Source organism: Mytilus edulis, chromosome 11 (genome assembly GCF_963676685.1).
Source record: "Mytilus edulis chromosome 11, xbMytEdul2.2, whole genome shotgun sequence".
NCBI lineage: Eukaryota > Metazoa > Mollusca > Bivalvia > Mytilida > Mytilidae > Mytilus > Mytilus edulis.
Window position 1 is genome coordinate 3,818,238 of NC_092354.1, and position 21,335 is coordinate 3,839,572.

Sequence of the window (21,335 nt, forward strand, 5' to 3'; positions counted from 1 at the left end):
ACTTGGGTATTGGTGTTGAATACAGGAGCTGTATATTTTGGTGCTGTGTAATGATGTTTCACACTGTTTTTGTTGAATACAAGAGTTCTATATACATTCAGGTTGCGTAATGATGTTTCTTTATATTTTGAGACAAGGGTATTTGCAATAACTAAAAATTAACATTCAACCACTGAAAATAAACAGGAGTAACATTTGACTGATTCAAATTGTGTGTACTATATAATAAATAACTTTATATGTGTCAAACATTTTACTTCACTTACCTTTCTACATTCCAAACTAGCTCCGTTCTTTATACATAATTCTACCTCTTTTATATTCCCCTCATATGCAGCTGTAAGAAGTTTCTGTAAGCAAAACAAAGCTTTTACATTTTCTTCTAGAACATACAAATGTATTATAAATGTAATAATTGAATTTAACAAGCTACATTTTTACAGTTTCAACAGTTTATACCAAATACAGTGATTACCAAGAAGGAGTGAAATTGTTGTCTATAATTTCAGAGATTTTTTTTAGAAAAGTCTGTAGACAATTGTCATGATTGTATTATGCATCAGTTTTGAGATCAGCCTAAGTTTTTGTTGAGGTTTGTGTTGCTCGGTCTTTAGTTTTCTATGTAATGTTTTGAATATAAAAAGAAGATGTGGTATGATTGCCAATGAGACATAAAATAGACCAAATGACACAGAAAATAACAACTATAGATCACCGTACAGCCTTCAACAATGATCAAAGCCCATATGGCATAGTCAGCTATAAAAGGCCCTGAAATGACTAATGTAGACTGTTGAATTTTGATTGTTTTTCATTTTTTTCCATGGCGATGTCAGATTCTCTTCGACTTAAAGAGTTGTGAATGTCCTACAATATCTTACGTTTCTTTTTTTTTTTTTTGTCTCCTGGAATTTTGTATATTGAAATTTTGTTCACTGTAGTCATTTTGATTTCTCCTGTTCTCCCCCTGAGAATACTGCACGCCTGTATCTTTATGTACAGTTTATAGACAACATAGGTCACATAACATAGGTCACATGACACTGACTTTTAAGAAGAAAAACTTACCTTATCCCAACTTGCCATTGTATCCTGTAAAAGATAATGAAATCATTGTATATTTATTAAAATAAGGAGATATGATTACCAATTAGACAACTTTCCACTTAAGTTCAAATGAAGTGGATGTAAGCAATTATAGGCAACAGTACGGCCTTCAACAATAAGAACAAGAGGCTGTCAAGTTACAGCAAATCTGAACCACAAACAGGATCATGTAAAAAAATAAACATTAACACACATTGCAAAAATAAATTACCACATACATGTAACAACTGTGACATCTACCTTCATAACACACATGACTTTAAAAAAAAGTCAAAAAGAAATTTTGATGTTATCATTACTCAGGTCAGGAACACTACCTTATATGGAAATGCATGAATTAGCATACTTATGTTCTCGCACGTGTAATTGTTTATTTACGTGTGACGCAATTTATTGTTACCTGGTTTTTTGACAAATCCACTAAATGAGCAACAATGCATTATCGACTACTACGTGTTTACAATCAACCAAGAAAACGTGCTACTTACTTAAATACAACACATTTTGTCGTGCAATGCGGGATTAACAATTTCGCTTAGTTTTTCATTTTTTGTATCCACATTTATAGTTCGTGACATAAAGTATTCGTTCCATGCTCAGATTAATGAAGAGTTCTTTCTATGCGAAGAAAAAATGTTTATTTACCAGATATATAGCTATTCACGTGTTTGATGATGACATGCAGAAACCAGACAGCAACGAAACACAGTGAAAAACACAATTACACATCAGACAAACATACAAGTGTAAACATGGTAAAGTTAGCCGTCGATTACAGCCGATGCTAATATTCATGAGTGCAGCAACTTTCGTATAGATAGTAAAAGAGAAATGTGTGATCCATGAATTTTGTGTTCATACAAAAGACGAAGACTAAGAGTTTGTCAAGTATCTGATGGGGTCACTAAACTTTTTGAGTTTAAAAATATATATTGCACATACTTTTATGTTTAAAAAGTAATTTAAATCGAGGACAAAATGTGTTTATATATTTGTCTTTAAGAGACAATAGCGTATAATCAATTCATCAATCGTGGCCATTAATAGCCGACTACTGTGGATTCATTTATTTTCGTGGGTATCAATTTTCGTGGATAGAGAAAAAAAGACGTTTCGTGGTATACGTAAATTCGTGGATAGCTGATTACAAAAAAAATAGATACGTAATTCGTGGATTTCTTTTTGATTTAGGAGATCATATAACCTCCTTGGTTTGATCAATAATAAAACAAAACAAAAAAGAAGGAATTCATTGAAAAAGTTTTGAAATGTCAAAATCCTCACTTGGTCATTCTAGGTTAAAGTGTTCATTGATAACTTCGATTACAACAATCGACAGAGACAACTAATTATTTGTTTGTTGTACAATTAATAAATTTTAGTCTAAATTATATAAGGCATTCAAAACTTTATGATTGACAGCTCATTTCCCTAATCACGATATAATAAACAGTGATATAAGTATAAGGTGTGAACATAAATGTTCCTGTCATAAACAATATTACCTACGGCAATATCCCCGTACTTAATCCTATTGATTTTTAATTATTGGTAAACCAACCTATGACACGGTAATTAACAACTTGCAGTTATTTCCCATGAACAGTTTTAATCAATTTTAAAAAGTAAATTATCGCTGACATTCGATATATTTATTATAGATTTAATCAAAATACTTGTATCTTCTCTCAATAAAAAAACACGTGTTATGTTACAATGTTTACCGCTAGTCAACACTATACTAGAACTGCATAACATAACCGGAAATAAACATCCGACTTCATATACATTTCTCGGGATTATTCTTCGTTGAATTCTTAAATTCGTGGTTCGCTGTGACCCACGAAACCCACGAAAATTGGTATACCACAAATGAATCCACAGTATACGGTATGGGGTTTTCTCATTGTTGAAGGCATTACAGTTGCCTATCATTACTTACATCCACTTTATTTGTGCTTAAGTGAATAGTTGTCCCATTTGGCAATCATACCCCATCTCCTTATTTTTGTATATAAACATCCCTCAGAAGTTTTGGTTTCCATTATAAAGTATTTACATACATGACAGTGTTTACAAAAAAGTATTGATTTTTTACATATTTCAGTATTTGGCACTTTCAAACTGTTCCCTTTGCTCTGACGGTAGTGGAAAACAACTGTTGTTTCATATGGTTTTCGTCTTTGCTAAGATTTTTTTCAAATGGAGATATTAGATTTACTTTTTATTTTTAACGGACTCGTACTCGAACATTTGTCAATCTTAATAAAATCATTAATGATGTTATCCATGTTTATGTTCGACAACGTGGGAAATTTGATATGTTTTGTGAAAATTGCACCTTTACACCTAAACCTACTATATTTCTTTTATGCATTGGATATAAAAATTTCTATTTTTGTATATAAAATAAGGCCGTTTTTTTTATGTTATTTTACACAAATAATTTTTGGTCACTTTATAGCTTACTTTTCTGCAACGAACCTATGATTGCTTACTTTACTAGATTGTGTATTGAATGGAAAGATATCTCAATTGGCACTCATACATCATCGTCGTGTTTCTAACTTAATCATGTTAATAGGTAATATTGCACCCACTATGATCCAGAGGATTTATATAATCGGAGATATTGCACAGGACAGCAGCCGAACGATAAAAATACCTATGACGGACTCTGCTGTTGTCTGTTCTATAGTCGGGTTGTTGTCTCTTTGACACATTTCCAATTTCCATTCTCAATTTTATGCATCGAGTGATGAAACTATACATAATATGTTAAGCTATTTACCGTCCGAGCTTTAATAACACTTATTTTTAGCATACTGAATATTATGATGTTCAGATCCTGATAAAAAGTTTACACATCCAGACTCCAGTACATATAGAAGTGTTTCTGTGCCAGTTTTTGTGTTTTTCGAGGCAGAAATGTTTTTGGAATGACATTATAACGTGACGGTACCGAAATTGCACCTATTTTGACAGTTTAAGCATCCATGCTTAAATTCACATCGTCAAAAGTCTAATAACCGAGCTTTTGTTTAATTTCTTCAAATATTTTGAACAATTGGATATTAGTCCATGCTTACTCTTCATATTTTACGAAATGGATACTTACAATATATTGTATTTGCTAATTTTAAAAAGATGACGTTTTGATGACGTCGCATGGTGACGTTTTTGTACATTTTGCTTTTACAGTAAACAGTCCATCTGTTGATAAATACTGTGAACGTTTTGAGTATATCTAAATATGTTTACCTATGTTGAAAGACGTGCATAGTATCAAATCATAAAAATACAAATTGTTTAGTCTCTAGAAAATCTTGTAAGATATCCGTTGCTATTTTTTCTAAATAGGTGCAATTTGGGTACTCGGTGCAATTTGGGTACCCTTACGTTATATGTTTTAAAGAGATTACAAAATTTTCATTCTTGACAGTAATCACTTCATACGAAATTTCATAGTTTCGCGTCGTGAAATTATTGCACAGGTACAATGCATAACAATGGAAAAAAACCTGTTGAACTACTTTTACAAGGCGAGAAAGAAAGTCGAACAGTGAAGCTCGTAAGCAATACTTTTTTCAATCTGAGCATGCAAACTGAAGATTATGTGATTTTAAAGAAACGTAAAGTCCCTTACTTATTACAGTACAATTAAATACCCAAAGTGAAATATGTTGGTACGAGTTCTACAACCGTCAATATGGGATTACATGTGGGTCTTCGTCAAACTGTTATTGCAACTTCAGCATGTTATTGTTAAGTCTGTCTGCAAAGCCTTAATGCCACTTTATATTCATACCCCTTCTGCCACCATGCAGTCAATCAGAATCTGAAAAAAAGTTTTAAAATTTAAAACATGTTAACAGATTAAACAGAATAGAGAATGGAAACAAGGAATGTGTCAAAGAGACAACAACCCAACCAGAGAGCAGAGACAGCCAAAGACCAACAATGGGTCATCAACACAGCGAGAAAATTCCGCACCCAGAGGCACACTTGATCTGGCCCCTAAAGGCTAAACAATAATGATTACTATAGTTCAGCAAAGTAAAGGCAAATATGTTTGTTATTTGTAAAATAAATCATAAATATTTTAATTTTTAGTGGCCTCTAGGGAACTCTTGAAACTGTGCACAGAAACTAAATGCATAGCCATGATAACTAATTTTTGAATTAAATTAATACATTTTCCATTAACCATGGTAAATCAATGAGACGAGGCTTTTAAGGGATAAACTTAGCTGTTATAACAAGGCTTAGTTATCAAAGGCATGTAACTTACTATATGAGACACTTGAGAATTACCTGGAAGCTTGCGCACTCACTCAACCTCATTACATGCTCTGATCATTATTTCTTACAATACATTGTAATTAAGCATGTATATGTCTGAGCAAATGATTTGGAGTGATGAAGAGAAGCTGTAATAACACCATTTAGTTATTACAGACATACATGAACTTTTTTCTGTAATAACATAGGTGTACTATGCATGATTGGAAAACTATGAACTGTTATATCTTTCTATTGTTGATCATGAGTATACCTAAAGACAATAGTAATATCAATAGAACTTGTATACATTTTAACAAAACTAATGATGTATATTGTTCCTTTGAAACATGTAACATACATATGTTATCACAGTTCTTTGATTTTTTAGTCCACAATAACAAATGTATGTTATTTTTCTGTAATAACTCTATAGAGTTATATCCTTGACTGACTGAACCATGAAAATGAGGTCAACGTCGGGTGACAGCTGCCAGTTGGACATGTACATCTTATAATGATTCCATATACAAATAAATTGGGAATGTTTCCATGGGACACAGAAGTTGCCCCCGTTTGCATATCATATAAAGTTATAAAGGGACATAACTGAAGAACGGTAAAAATAACTATCAAAATTTGGTTTTAAGTCAGAGAACGGAAACTAAAAATTCTGCACCTTTACCATTTGTAAATGGGGCATAACTCTAGAACGGTTTAAGTGAAGCACCAAAATTCAAACTTGATCCGTCCTTTGTGGAAATAAGCATTGTGTTTAAGTTTCATAACATTTGGTTGAGGCAAACTAAAGTTAGAGAACTGATACCAACTTTGGGACGCACGGACATATGTAGGGACAGACGGATGCACAGACAAACAAGGGCATAAATATAGTAGACCTATTAATTACAGTATTTGAGATATGATAGATAGTTTAATCTCATAAAACCATGAAGTACATAGGTTACAGAGAAGTTAAAAACATGCATATAAACTCGACCCATACAAATTTAACCTTGCATGTTCACTGATCCATAAATAGAAAACTATCTGACGGGCGCTAGGACCCTGCAAGGTACGCACATACCAAATATAGTTATCCAACTACTCATAATAAGAGAGAAATTAAGAATACTAATAATCTTAATTTTTTTTTTCAAGTAGTCACATGAAAATGAGGTCAAGGACAATGGACATATGACAGACAGAAACTTCATAACATAAGGCATCTATATCCAAAGTACGAAGTATGAAGGATCCAGGTCTTCTATATACAAATGTAGATAAATAAAATTCACTTGTATAAGTATCCTACAAATTTACTTATATAAGTATATTTTTTTTTACTTCTTCAAGTAAATAAAAAGTACTTGTACAAGTAGTACCCCTGACTGTACGTTATACAGGGAATTATTTGTACAGATTCTCATCGAACTATTTTCAACAAATTCGGCGGGGTCATCATATGATTTGCTTTATACAATACAGACATGACAGAGTTTATTCTGTGTATTGGATATTGTCAAAATGGCCAAATCCAACCCGCCACTGTAAGGATTAGGTGGGCAACCCTGCCTTAACCAATGAATGGTAGACAAACCAAGAGAGAGTCCAGGAGAAGGTAAATCATTTGACAAAGACACACGCGGGACAAGAATGTCACACCATGTCTTAGATATATGATTTTTTATTAGTTGTTATAGGTTTTGAGCTAGCTGTCAATACCTGAGAATTCTCTCGAATCTGTACAATGTGTTTTTGTTGTTGTGAGGGATTTGTAAATACGCTGTCAAGTCCGGTATGTATATATATAAGTGTTAAAAGTTTGTGTGCTTTGTATTGATCTGATGAGTTAAGCCCTTTTCAACTTATTTCTAACCCTGCTGGCCACATTTGTAATTTGCCTGTCCCAAGTCAGTAGCTGGTAGTTTAGTGGTTGTCGTTGGTTCATGTCTGTCATATTTGTTTTTCGTAAATAGTTTTGTTGTAATCAGGTAATTCATCAGTCCTGCCTCTCCCCCAACCATTATAAAAGAGGCATGTTTTTCTAGATTTTAAAATAAGCTCGGGATATAAAATCGACGGCACCCCTACAAATATATTTAGTGTCATCTCTCAGACTATGTCTGATCGATTGTTATTGGAAGCGCTGTGTACTGTTGCTGTATTTCGTAGATTCACATTCCCTAACATGATATTCATAAAATCGCACGGGTTGGCATGGTTGGTGTCTTGGTAGAATCTGGAATTGCTCATCTTTTTGGAGCACATATTTCGTCCTGTTTGTCATCTTATTTTTAAGGACCTGGGTTTGTATTTGTCTCTTTATTTTTCTCATTTTGACTGACGCTACATTAGTCGCTAATTTCCGCGACAAAATTAATTGAAACAAGAAGTGATTGTAACAGGATGCTGTTACGAACGTCTCCCAAACAAAGTTCACATAATTTGCCATTCCCATGGTCACATATTCATTTGATTTGTTTTATTGTCCCTAAAAGAATATATATGGTTTAGGGGTTGGGATCCTTTGATCGTTTACAATTTATCAAACATGAGGGGGTGGGGGTGACCCCCACGGACTTCACCTATATTTCATTTAATTTGTTTAATTGTCCCTTACAAGAATATATATGGTTTAGGGGTGGGGATATTGACCGTTTACAATTTATCAAACATGAGGGGGTGGGGGTGACCCCCATGGACTTCCCAGGGGTTAAAAATGTTGTTACAGCTAACTAGCCTAGGACTTATTGGCAGCAGGATTTTACTAGCCCTGTTGGAAGAACTGCTAGTCCATCAAAACTGACCTGCTAGCCCTAGCTATATATAGTATGCCTTAAAAATCAAGAGTTTGCTGCATAATACAAAGTGGGTGTCCTTTGTTTTGAAGGAGACAGTATACACTGTATTTAATAATTTTTGTTGATCTGTAATTTATTCTTTTGGTGCTTAACCTAACTTACTCAGGAGCCTGTAATTCAGTGGTTGTCGTTTGTTTATGTGTTACATATTTGTTTTTCGTTCATTTTTTTACATAAATGAGGCCGTCAGTTTTCTCGTTTGAATTGTTTTACATTGTCTTATCGGGGCCTTTTATAGCTGACTGTGCGGTATGGGCTTTGCTCATTGTTGAAGGCCGTACGGTGACCTATAGTTGTTAATGTTTGTGTCATTTTGGTCGTTTGTGGATAGTTGTCTCATTGGCAATCATACCACATCTTCTTTTTTATATTAGTTGTTCCCACATTCAAAGCAGACTTTTTATTTGCGTGCTTGAGGCAACTAACGGCAATATTCACAGAGCATTGTCTGTTTTTTTCCTCAGCAACAGCCAACCTTGCCATGGGAATCATTGTGTCCCAGTTCTGCCACCTTTTCAGGAAGTGAATGTGTGATTTTTTGGCCTTAATTGTAAAGATCAAAGAGAAAAAACAATAGATCAAAGGAAAATGCCGCCAAATAAGCATGAACATGTGTGAGTCACGCGCTAAAGACTTGGCAGCCCTTCTGTCCTGGACACTATTAATTTTTTTCCGCGACTTTTCCCTGTCGTATTTAGCATTTTTGGGGGATGAATTATCAGCCTCGTTACTCCTTTCATCTACCGTTTTTCGTTTTGAAAACTGACGAAGTTCCTGGGGTTCCTGTACTAAAATATCAAAAAATATTTTGTTGCATGGTTTCGTGCTCAAGAGCTGTGCAACAAGACAGGTCAATACCAATCAATAGCAATGTACAATACCCCAAGCCATGGTATGAGAAATCGATATTTAAAGTACGAGAATTGCAATCAACACATGATACCAGGCCACCAGACATGCCAGAGTTATTTGTTCTATTTTTAAAATATGTACAACAGGACCTGTACAAACCAGTTCAAATTCTTGGAATCCCAGATGATTTAATTGAATCGAATTGGCTAACATAGAATAGTGATGAAGGGATTTTTCACTTTCTATTTTGGAAACGTCAAGAATTTTTTGTTACTAGTCCGTCGGGCATATCGGATTACACATTTTAATTGCCCGAGGCGTAAATGATCTAGTCCCGGGTGTCGGGCTAGTGGATTTTTTAACCCCTGCTTCCCCTATATTTCATTTGATGTGTTTTATTGTCCCATACAAGAATATATATGGTTTAGGGGTGGGGATCTTGACCGTTTACAAGTTAATATCACATTCTTAAATTGAAGGGGGTGGGGATGACCCCCAGGGACTTCCCTTTTATTTCATTTGATGTGTTTTACTGTCCAATACAAGAAAATATATGTTTTAGGGGTGGGGATCTCAACCGTTTACAAGATAATAGCACATTCTCAAATTGAAGGGGGTGGGGGTGACCCCCAGGGACTCACCCTTTATTTCATTCGATTTATTTTATTGTCCTGTGATCATTTCTGAAGACTATGTGTGTCTATCACTTACAGTTTTCAAGTTATAGTCATTTAAAAATAAAAAAAAATTAAATCCCATAGGGTTCTATAGTAAACCCTTCCCTTCTTTATGCCCCCCCCCCCCAAAATGCCCCTTAATAAACCCCAATGCACAAACGAAAGATTGATGGCTCCCCTAGACAAGTTAGTCTAACATTTTATGAAACCCTAAGTAAATCTGACAAGCCGTTTTGGAGAACCGCTGCTGCTACGGCATTGGCTGGTAATTAAAATTGCTTTCAGACTTTTAAAATTTTTCTCTATAAGCATTGATAAGACAACAGAATCCAACTAAAAAAAATTTTAAATTGAGCTTCAGGCTTGTGGACTCTAAAGTTAGTCGTGAAGGCTGCATTGGTTTCCTTAAGTCTGCATCAGTTCTAACTTTAAAATTTGTTAGTCGAAATGGACAGGAAGAGACTACAGAACAAAAATAAGATTTAATAGATGAAAACTCAGAATTTATCAGTAGGAAAAGGAGGGTTACATTAGTTTTTAGGTTTCTCTAACAAATTGCAGCACGAAGTGTCAGAATCAATTACATGTCACTGGGACTATTATACTAACGGGACTGGAAACTGATCGATCTGTTGAGATTTCAATGCCCCGATAGTCGGATTATAGATTTTTTGTTTTGATTGACAGCTTATCGTGTCACGTAGTAAATTAGCATTCGGTACATGTAAACAATAGAACTGTTAATATTGGTGGATTTGAAATAAAGAATAATAATTAAATCAATTAATTTATATGCGAAAAATAGATATTGTTTACGAAAAATTATCAATAGATCTATAGTCAATATTTAACTTATAACATTATAAGTGTTGAAAATAAACCAGATATAGTCAAAAAGCCGACACTTTACTTGACCGCTAAGAAAACAACGTGTCAAAGGTTAAAAGATCACAAATAATCATGATAAAAACAATAAGTGTGCAATAAAAACAATGTTGACAATTTCAGTTCCTAATTAATTCATATAACAAACGCTACCCGGGTCTCATGAAAACATAGCCACATTGTTTTGAACTTTTGTGAACTTCGTGTTTACACCAAAATTTCAATATGGCGGTGCACGGTCGGGCCTACTTTTGTAGATCTAATTGTGGAACCTAGTGTACATATTTTTTACGAAGTCATATGCTAATGCCACCTGAAGACCATTACTAAGCTAATTTAAACCTGATTATTATAAAATATTGCACACATGAAAAGGAGTAGGCAATTTTAGAGGAATAGTATAAATTATTTCAGAAAGAGATTTTTTTTCCACTTTTCACTCTAAAAAGTCAAATGAAAGTAAAAACTAAAAAATAAGCAAATCCAAACTAAAACCTATAAATACGACTTTACAACAAACCGAACTTGCATATCTTTTTTCAATCAAAAGTTATAAGACATTTACTGAATCATATACCTTTTTCCACATCGTCCCCACGCTATTTTCATCCTGAAAATTTCAATCTTTATAAGTTATTTTTACACTTAAAGGGGTTAAAAAATCCACTAGCCTGACGCCCGGGACTACAGCATTTAGGCCTCGGGCAACCAAAACTTGTAACCCAATATGCCCGACGGACTAGTAACAAAAAATTCTTGGAGTTTCCAAAATAGAAAGTGGAATATCCCCTCATCACTATTCTATCTTAGCCAATCAGATTCGACTACGTCATCCGGGATTCCCAGAATTTGAACTGATTTTGTACAAGTTTTAAAATAGAACAAATAACTCGAGTGGATCCCGTACTTTCAATATCGATTTGTCAGCACAGGGGGTTGTACATTGCTTATGCAACCAGAGAAATATAATGTAACCTGATTGTACCTCCTTCTGAATAATTTATTGCAATATAAATGTGAATCCCTTTTGACAGCAGAAACCTGACTTTTGTCAGATCTATAAATTTGTAACATGTGCACATGTTATGGACACTATTTTGTTTTTGTTTTCATACTGTGAAGAAGCCTCCAGAACCATGACCTAAACATTAACAGTCTTCAGAAAACTTAAACTTGATGCAATAATATTTCACCAATCATGATTATTTTCACCATGTTCACTGATAATCAAATGAATTCGATTTTTAAAGAAATAACATTTATAACAAATACAATTTCAGTTTAGAGACTGTGCTCAGTTTGTAATCTATTTATCAGTCAGGGGACTTACTTAGGCCAAAATATAGGTCTGTTTCCTGTTCCCCGACCGATCCTGACTCAAACCCCCCCCCGACCCTAGATCTTTTTATTCAATTCCGGAAAAAATTCATTTCCGGTCCGGAAAAGGTCTGTATTATACCATGTCCAAACAATCAAAATGGCTGCTCCCAGCACAAATGTGCTACAACTATAAGGTTTTAAAAATGTCAGTTCTGCAGGGATTATTCAATTAAAGCTTCTGTAAAGAGATTAAATCATTTTGGGTACAGAACTTTCACCAAACATGACATTTAACCGACTGCAAACCTGACAGGGAGTGCAAAAAAAACAAAAAATCCCGACCTACCGACCCTGATTTATTTGCCTTGGAAGCAGGAAACAGACATATATTTTTTTTTGGCCTTAAACAAGTGATTTTCTAAATCACTGATTCAAGTAACATTATTTCCATAAAGGTTGGAAGTTAGAGTTGTCTTTCTTTAATAATCACCTATTTAAGTAGTACAAATTAATCACTAGAAGAAGTGATTTAATTTTATTGTAGCTTTAAATATAGAATACTAATGATCCAGGGACTAATTATGTTTCTAAACTTATCAGAACCAACATCTGTGTTGTCTAGGATGACCAGGTCATTTCAGGTGATGACCTTGTACTGAATCTAGGATAATGACATAAAAATCTCTTGTTTAAGTATCAGACCTCAATTTCCTTCCCAAAAATCACTTCTTTTAGTACATGTATCATTCATTTAATAACCCGAACTAACTTCAACACCCCCGAACAGAGAAATTTTTATCACGAACAGTAGAATTTTATTACATAATCTGAAAGATGAAACATTGAACTTCCCAGGAAAAATACTCCCACTGCTGTCATGGCTGTGAAAAATCTTTTAAGAAAGTATCAGTTCATTATGTAAAGCCATTATTATAGCATTTTTTCAACAAAAATATAATTTTCAGCTAAATTATACCATCAAAGGCATAAACCTTGCTACTTAAAAGAAGCAAAAAGTTCACATTTTTTAATTTTACTTTAAAAGCTATTATTTAAACCTATGTATTTAAAATTTTGAAAAAAAATACAAAATCCCAATTTGTGACAAAACCTCAAATTTGCAACTTTTTTCAGCAAGTCCCCTGACTGTTTATAGCCCACAATCATTGACAATTAGCTTACCTATGATAAATGTAAATATGGATATTACTGCACTTCGTTTATAAAACAATTATAAAAGACACAAACTATAGATGGTGATATTTACATGTATCTATACTATTAAATGAGAAGACCTCATTTTGGGTGTCGCTTCTCTTCTTTCCACAATAAATTAATCATCATGCCTCTGTGTCCTATGGGTACAGTGCATAATCGCATTTGTCATCCATTCATATGATTATTCAGATTGAGTTATTTTGGGCGAAAAAACGAGAAAAAAGAAGTCCGGATATGTTTCCATCATTGGGCGAAATTTTAAGTCAGATTAGACTTCCGGTTTGCGTTTTTCTGTATATATACTTTATAGCCTGGGATCCGGCCCAATCTAGCTGCGCGTTGTCAGGGCCAGGTGGGGAACAAATACCATGTGATCGATTCAGTGCCAGTTGACTCTCAATCTAAAGAGAGGCTGAATAAATATTTGCATAAATTTTGATGTTTGATGTAAACCAGCACAATTGGATTCCAATTGACACCTTGGAAATTTCAGGATTGACCATTTCGGGATCCTGGATTTCTTTTTTCGAATTTCGGGATGACGAGATATTTTATCTTTAATCAAAATAACCTATGACTTGATACCTTTTCTGAAATTCTCAAGTCACTAAATGTTTTACAAAAAAAAGATGTGGTATGAATGACAGCTCTCCATGAGAGACCAAAATAACACCAAAATTAACATTTAAAAGTCACCTTACGGCCTTCAACAATAAGCAAAAGCCGATACTGCATAGTCTGATATAAAAGGCCCCGAAATGACAATGTAAAACAATTCAAATGAGAAAACTAACAGCCTTATTTATGTACAAAAAAATGAACGAAAAACAAATATCACCGAACTACTGAATTACAGGCTCCTGACTGGAATGTTCATAAGACATGTACATAATGAAATTTATAGAAAACAAACTAGAGGCTCTAAAGAGCCTGTGTCGCTCACCTTGGTCTATGTGAATATTAAACAAAGGAAGCAGATGGATTCATGACGAAATAATGTTTTGGTGATGGTGATGTGTTTGTACATCTTACTTTACTGAACATGCTTGCTGCTTACAATTATCACTATCTATAATGAACTTGGCCCAATAGTTTCTATTGAAAATGTTACCGGTAGTAAAAAGGAGTAAGTTCGGTAAGGGCCATATTTGGCCCCAATTATAAAGTTCATAGTAACAAGACAATAAATGCTTTAAGTTGCCTCAAAGACATGTGAGAAAGTTAAACAGAACTGTTTTTGTCAAAGTTTAATTCTAACACGTTGATTTTTACATCCCAAAAAGGTCAAAATAAAGGTTTTGGTGAAATTTGACAAAATCAGCTGGATTTCAATCACATTGAGGACCAGAAAACATAAAGCGCAGTCGTCGACAAACCTAATATTCAAATTAGACATGTGAAATGCCTTCACAAACATTATTTTAAAAGATCTTTGTTGTCGACGTATGCGCTCTATGTTTCCTGTCCAATAATCTAAGGAAAGCTACCCATTTTCATTGATTTTTTCATGAAAAATCAATATTAGTACAACTTGTGACGTCATAATGAAACACAGACACGTAAAATTTTCAACAAAATGGGGTATTTCCTATCTAGTCACTTAATTAGCTATAATTTATTGTGATATTGGTCAATAAATCCGAATTTGAAATTTACGCTTAAAAAGGGGGCCATTTTAGGACCTTACCGAACATACTCCTTTACAAATTTTATGAAAATAGTTAAAAATTGACTATAAAGGACAATTACTCCTTATTGGGTCAATTGACCATTTTGGTCATGTTGACTTATTTGTTAATCTTACTTTGCTGAACATTATTGCTGTTTACAGTTTATCTCTATCTATAATAATATTCAAGATAATAACCGAAAACAGCAAAATTTCCTTAAAATTACCAATTCAGGGGCAGCAACCCAACAACGGGTTGTCCGATTCATCTGAAAATTTCAGGGCAGATAGATCTTGACCTAGCTGATAAACAATTTTACCCCATGTCAGATTTGCTCTAAATGCTTTGGTTTTTGAGTTATAAGCCAAAAACTGCATTTTACCCCTATGTTCTATTTTTAGCCATGGCGGCCATCTTGGTTGGTTTGGCGGGTCACGCCACACATTTTTTAAACTAAATACCCCAATGATGATTGTGGCCAAGTTTGGTTTAATTTGGCCCAGTAGTTTCAGAGGAGAAGATTTTTGTAAAAGTTAACGACGACGGATGACGACGACGGACGACGACGGACAACGGACGCCAAGTGATGAGAAAAGCTCACTTGGCCCTTCGGGCCAGGTGAGCTAAAAATGGTCAAAAAACTGACTTTAAAGGGCAATAACTCCTAAAGGGGTCGACTGACAATTTTGGCCATGTAAACTTATTTGTAAATCTTACTTTGCTGAACATTATTGCTGTTTACAGTTTATCTCTACCTATAATAATATTCAAGATAATAATCAAAACCAGCAAAATTTCCATAAAATTACCAATTCAGGGGCAGCAACCCAACAACGGGTTCTCTGATTGATCTGAAAATTTCATGGCCGATAGATCTTGACCTGATAAACAATTTTACCCCATGTCAGATTTGCTCTAAATGCTTTGGTTTTTGAGTTATAAGCCAAAAACTGCATTTTACCCCTATGTTCTATTTTTAGCCATCGCGGCCATCTTGGTTGGTTTGGCGGGTCACCCCACACATTTTTTAAACTAGATACCCCAGAGATGATTGTGGCTAAGTTTGGTGTAATTTGGCCCAGTAGTTTCAGAGGAGAAGATTTTTGTAAAAGGTAACGACGACAGACGACGATGACGACGCCGGACGCCGGACGCCAAGTGATGAGAAAAGCTCACTTGGCCCTTCGGGCCAGGTGAGCTAAAAATGGTTAAAAAACTGACTTTAAAGGGCAATAACTCCTAAAGGGGTCGACTGACAATTTTGGCCATGTAAACTTATTTGTAAATCTTACTTTGCTGAACATTATTGCTGTTTACAGTTTATCTCTACCTATAATAATATTCAAGATAATAATCAAAACCAGCAAAATTTCCATAAAATTACAAATTCAGGGGCAGCAACCCAACAACGGGTTCTCTGATTGATCTGAAAATTTCATGGCCGATAGATCTTGACCTGATAAACAATTTTACCCCATGTCAGATTTGCTCTAAATGCTTTGGTTTTTGAGTTATAAGCCAAAAACTGCATTTTACCCCTATGTTCTATTTTTAGCCATGGCGGCCATCTTGGTTGGTTTGGCGGGTCACCCCACACATTTTTTAAACTAGATACCCAAGAGATGATTGTGGCTAAGTTTGGTGTAATTTGGCCCAGTAGTTTCAGAGGAGAAGATTTTTGTAAAAGGTAACGAAGACAGACGACGATGACGACGCCGGACGCCGGACGCCGGACGCCAGGTGATGAGAAAAGCTCACTTGGCCCTTCGGGCCAGGTGAGCTAAAAATGGGAATTTTGGAAATAAAGGAGGAGGGTTAAAAAAACATTTTCTGTCCCCAAGTACTTATGACTTTTGACACTTTCCCTGAAATTCTCAAGTCATTAAATCTTTAAAAAAATTCTTACTACAACACTTTACATCCTTTCAAATACGCTCTATATGCCCGCGATTTTGCTGGTGTGTTCTAGTTCAGATAAATATTTGAGGTCATCTGAATTATTTTAATAAATAACTAAGAAAACTAATATGAGCATTACATGTAACCAGCTGATAATTCTTTTACACAAACGTGATGATGTATCTGATAAAAATCACTCCAATCATTTTATATAACCATGTATAGCAGTGGTCAAGACTTGTACCATCTCAAGATTTGTTCAACTCATTATTACAGAATATTAAATAAATATTCAATTATCGATTAATTGAATATATCTGATAATGGGATAGTTTTTTGCTGACAAAAGTTTTGGGCATCCAATTTGCAAAAATCTACTGTACAATGGATAAAAATTGTTAAGTTTATAGAATTAATTTAATTGTAGCAAACTCTGAATTTGTAAGGCATACTCGGGCTAGCAGGTCAGTTTCGTTGGGCTAGTAGTTCTTCCATCAGGGCTAGTAAAATCCTGATACCAATTAGCCCTGGGCTAGTGAGCTACAATGTATAACAATATTTCTTGACCCCTGCACTTACAATGACTTTAGGCCGACTTTAGTGATTAATAACAACTGTCAAAGATCGAGATATCTTTCATGTCTTTTATCATTATAGTAATCATGTTTTTATAAAGGATTATCATTTCTAACAACTATAAAATAAAAAAACAAATTACGGAAATTATGAGATCAAGGCACGTTGTCACTGTCAAAACAATATGGCGTATCGATAAATAGCGCAGGTTAAGTCTTGTTCTAATGGCTGTGATGTAAATTATTACACTGATTGGTGTAACGGTTTCCAGTCCCGTGAGTATAATCAGGGATGATTCCACTCTATAGTTTAATAAGCCCTAAAATCGGCCAGCGGCCCAAAAAAAAACCACTTGTGAATGTAAATCCCAATTCATGAAAATAAAATAAAAATCGGTATTTCCGTAAAAGTTTAGGACTTTATTCGTTATAGGTTGAAAAATATAGGCAAAATATAGATGTTTATGAAGTGTCCTATATTTTGACTTTAGTGGACGATTTGATTATGTCAATTTGTGGTAAACAATTTTAGCAGCCGGATTCAATTGATTAAAATGTTATGGGATTATTTGATTTATTTATTTATGAAATTTACAATTTTCCAAATAATTTTAAAGTTCTCTGGTCAATTGCTTTGAATATCTTATCTATTAAGTATATAAACTTTTGTAATTGTCTTTCTGAATACGACAATGGACCAGTTCAATTTGAAATCCATTTTAATCAAGGTAAACTTATAAAGATGACCTGTTGAAAATATACCAAATGAATGATTTTTTTTCATTGGTTTATATGGCAAGCCATTTTGCTATTTAATTCAATTTCAAGATATCTTAAACACTTTATAAGATATCTTGTATAGTTTATAAGATATTATATGAAATATATTATAGATTATTTTACAAAATCCTCAATAACTCAAAAATAAAATTTTGAATCATCACCAAAAAGTATACAGATCTTTAGATTAATGTAACAAAGAAGTGTGTTAAGTTTTAAGCAATAGTTATCAAAAGTACCAGGATTATAATTTTATACGCCAGACGCGCGTTTCGTCTACATAAGACTCATCAGTGACGCTCAGATCAAAATAGTTAAAAAGCCAAATCAATACAAAGTTGAAGAGCATTGAGGATCCAAAATTCCAAAAAGTTGTGCCAAATACGGCTAAGGTAATCATAAATCGTTTTTTTGACATTTGTATAACATAATACGTCCCGTCAAAATTTTGACGGGCGTATAAAAAAGGAAGAGAAACCTTTTTTTTTTCATCAGGGGCCTCGTTTGCCAAGAAGTCCCAAGTAGTTCTTCTACAGTAAGCACTAGACAGTCAACACTGAGGGTTTGAGGGCAAACTCCGCCCGTCCTGGGGTTTTCGACTCCAATATTAATTGATAAGGACTGTCAGTTTTCCTATCAAATGTGTGTGGTTTTCTCTGGGCACTCCAGCTCCCTCTACCAATATTAACTGGGCGCTATGAAATAGCCGAAATGTGGCGCTTAAAGGTGAAGTTAAAACATCAACAATCAATCCATCATTTTTTCTTATTTTGAAACTATGATGATTGTACAAAGTGTTTTATTTATCAACTTTTATGTAACTTCAGGTCAGATGGCGGATTCTGTTTTTTTTGTTTTTTTGGGGGGAAAAAGGGGAGGGGTCAAATTGGCTGTTCATCCTTCAATTGGAGAACGTTTTTAGTCTCGCTACACTCGTTGATATTTTTTAATTTTATAGAATACATGTCACATCCCTTTCAGAATTCAGGAAACACCCCTAAAGGTAAGGATAGATTTGAACTGTGCAGTATATCTAAGGTAGTTAATGCACACCTTAGCTGTGTATTATTCAGATTATAGCACAGTAAGAACAAAGAGATTTTACCCATGTCATGTGTTAAGATATCTTATATAATTTTCTTTATAAGATATCTTATATAATTTTCTTTATAAGATATCCAATAAACTATATAAGATATCTTAGAAACTATATAAGATATCTTGTAAATTCATGAAATTATAAAAGATATTTATTAGATATCTCATATACTTTATGAGATCTCTAATAAACTTATGAGATATTTTATATAATATACATGTATAAGATATCACATATAATATATAAGACATCTTATGTAAATGAAATTATAGAAGATATCTTATATAAATATATATAAAATGAGATATCTTATATATTACATGAGATATCTTGACATTTGATTAATAGTAAAACGGCTTGCCATAGATTTATGTTAGCTGGTATATATATGTTTATGTACTATATGGACCATAATTTGCTATTGGGCTCCGTTTCCTATAACTATAGAAAAGTGATAAAATGTGAATTACTGTATGAAAAGTTGTAACTACATCTAAAGATGCCATTATTTTTATCAACATACAAGTGTATGCTACTCTTCCCTAGAAAAAAAATTAAAATATACGAATTTCAAAGATTCTACAACCGTATTTTTGTGTCGTTTCTCGCGTTATTTTTTGCTACTGAAGAGCATAACGCTGACTGATTTATAGATAATCGTCACCGGCAAATTCGTAACTTTTGCTTTCAAATAACAAAGAACATCGACCAATAAGAATAGTGAGAAGAAAATGCCGAGAACTATAAGTATTTATGTAGCAGATGTGATTTTTGTGTCCGATTTCGTAACGCAATTTTTAGATGATGTAATCTGCTTTGTTGTAATAGAATTCTTAAAAACAATATGCAAATATGAACTCTTGTGAGATGTTCAAACAGGTAAATCAGAGATGATTTACATCCTTGTTTTGATCTTCGTAATAATTAAGTAAGAAAATTACGTTATCGTTATGCGTTACATTTCACACGAAACAGAAGTCCAGTTATTTATGAAAATTGTTTTTGTCCTTAAGTTCTAATCATTTCCGGTCATACTTGAAACATGTGACTAACATGTGACTAACATGTGATAACGCCATTACGGCCGGATGTACGAAATACTAGGTCTAAACATTGTTTTTGTTTCCAACGGGATGTTAGCAAACATAATCTGTAGACTTGTTTCGTCTTGTTTAAAAGAGGAAAATACAATTGTCAAAAGGATTGCGCCGATGGTCTGTTATTTTTCCTATGTGCATAATGTTACATACGATCCTGTGTGAAAATAAATGCCCAATGACTTGACAAAATCGATTTCATATTTGACAGACGTTAGAACACACTTCGTTAAATCAGTGATATTTTTAGCCTTAAATTAGTGGAGAATACAGGCTTTTTCCCCTGGAGAAGAATCCCAATTTGGAAAAAAAATGGCTCAAAATTATTCCCAATAAGACAACTTTTTTCCCAAACAGTGCAGTCTCAGTAGAAATTGTGCATGAATACAAACTGAAAAACAATTATTTATACATTGTTCATGCCTAACATTACTATATTCGCAGATTTTATGGTCTATTTATGTATTATTACTGACAAAAATGGGTCTTATTTCAAAGCAGGGTTTGACTCTTGAAAGGGGGTCAGTAAATTGAAGTTTCAGTCAAATTCATGATTTACTCTTAATTTCCCAATTTGATAAAAATAACGCATATTTTCCCAATAAAAAAGGGTAGAGGTAGTTTTGAAAAAAGTCAACAATATCACTGCGTTTCCCGATAATGACGTGAAGAGTCCTTGGAAAAATCAATCGAAATTACGTCTCTTATCATTGTACCAATGCTCTTTGGATTGATTTAACTTCAGCAGTAAATATTACTGGATATTTTAGGTGAATAAATATAATTTAATAAAAAATACATGTTAATATACCGTTACACTTGGAATGTACAAAGTTGGAATCTTTTTCACAGTTTTTAATTAATATTTTTTATTCATGTTCTGCAAACACTTATCAGAAACGCAATAAACTTGTCAAAGGAGAAGTAAACTTTTACCATGCATGACTTGAAAGGAAGTACTTTATTGATTTTAGCCCACTAAAGTAGGTTAAAATGTGGAAACCATGTAGA

General features: G+C 33.8%; 1 long non-coding RNA gene across 1 annotated transcript; it reads right to left on the reverse strand.

Annotated features, from left to right (window-relative positions):
• Positions 1–262: 262 nt before the first annotated feature.
• LOC139493914 (uncharacterized) lies at positions 263–4,945 on the reverse strand. Its single transcript, XR_011657098.1, has 3 exons — positions 4,776–4,945; positions 1,069–1,092; positions 263–350 (listed from the first exon to the last, which is right to left on the reverse strand). It is a non-coding gene; the product is annotated as an uncharacterized lncRNA (long non-coding RNA).
• Between the last annotated feature and the right edge of the window lie 16,390 nt (positions 4,946–21,335).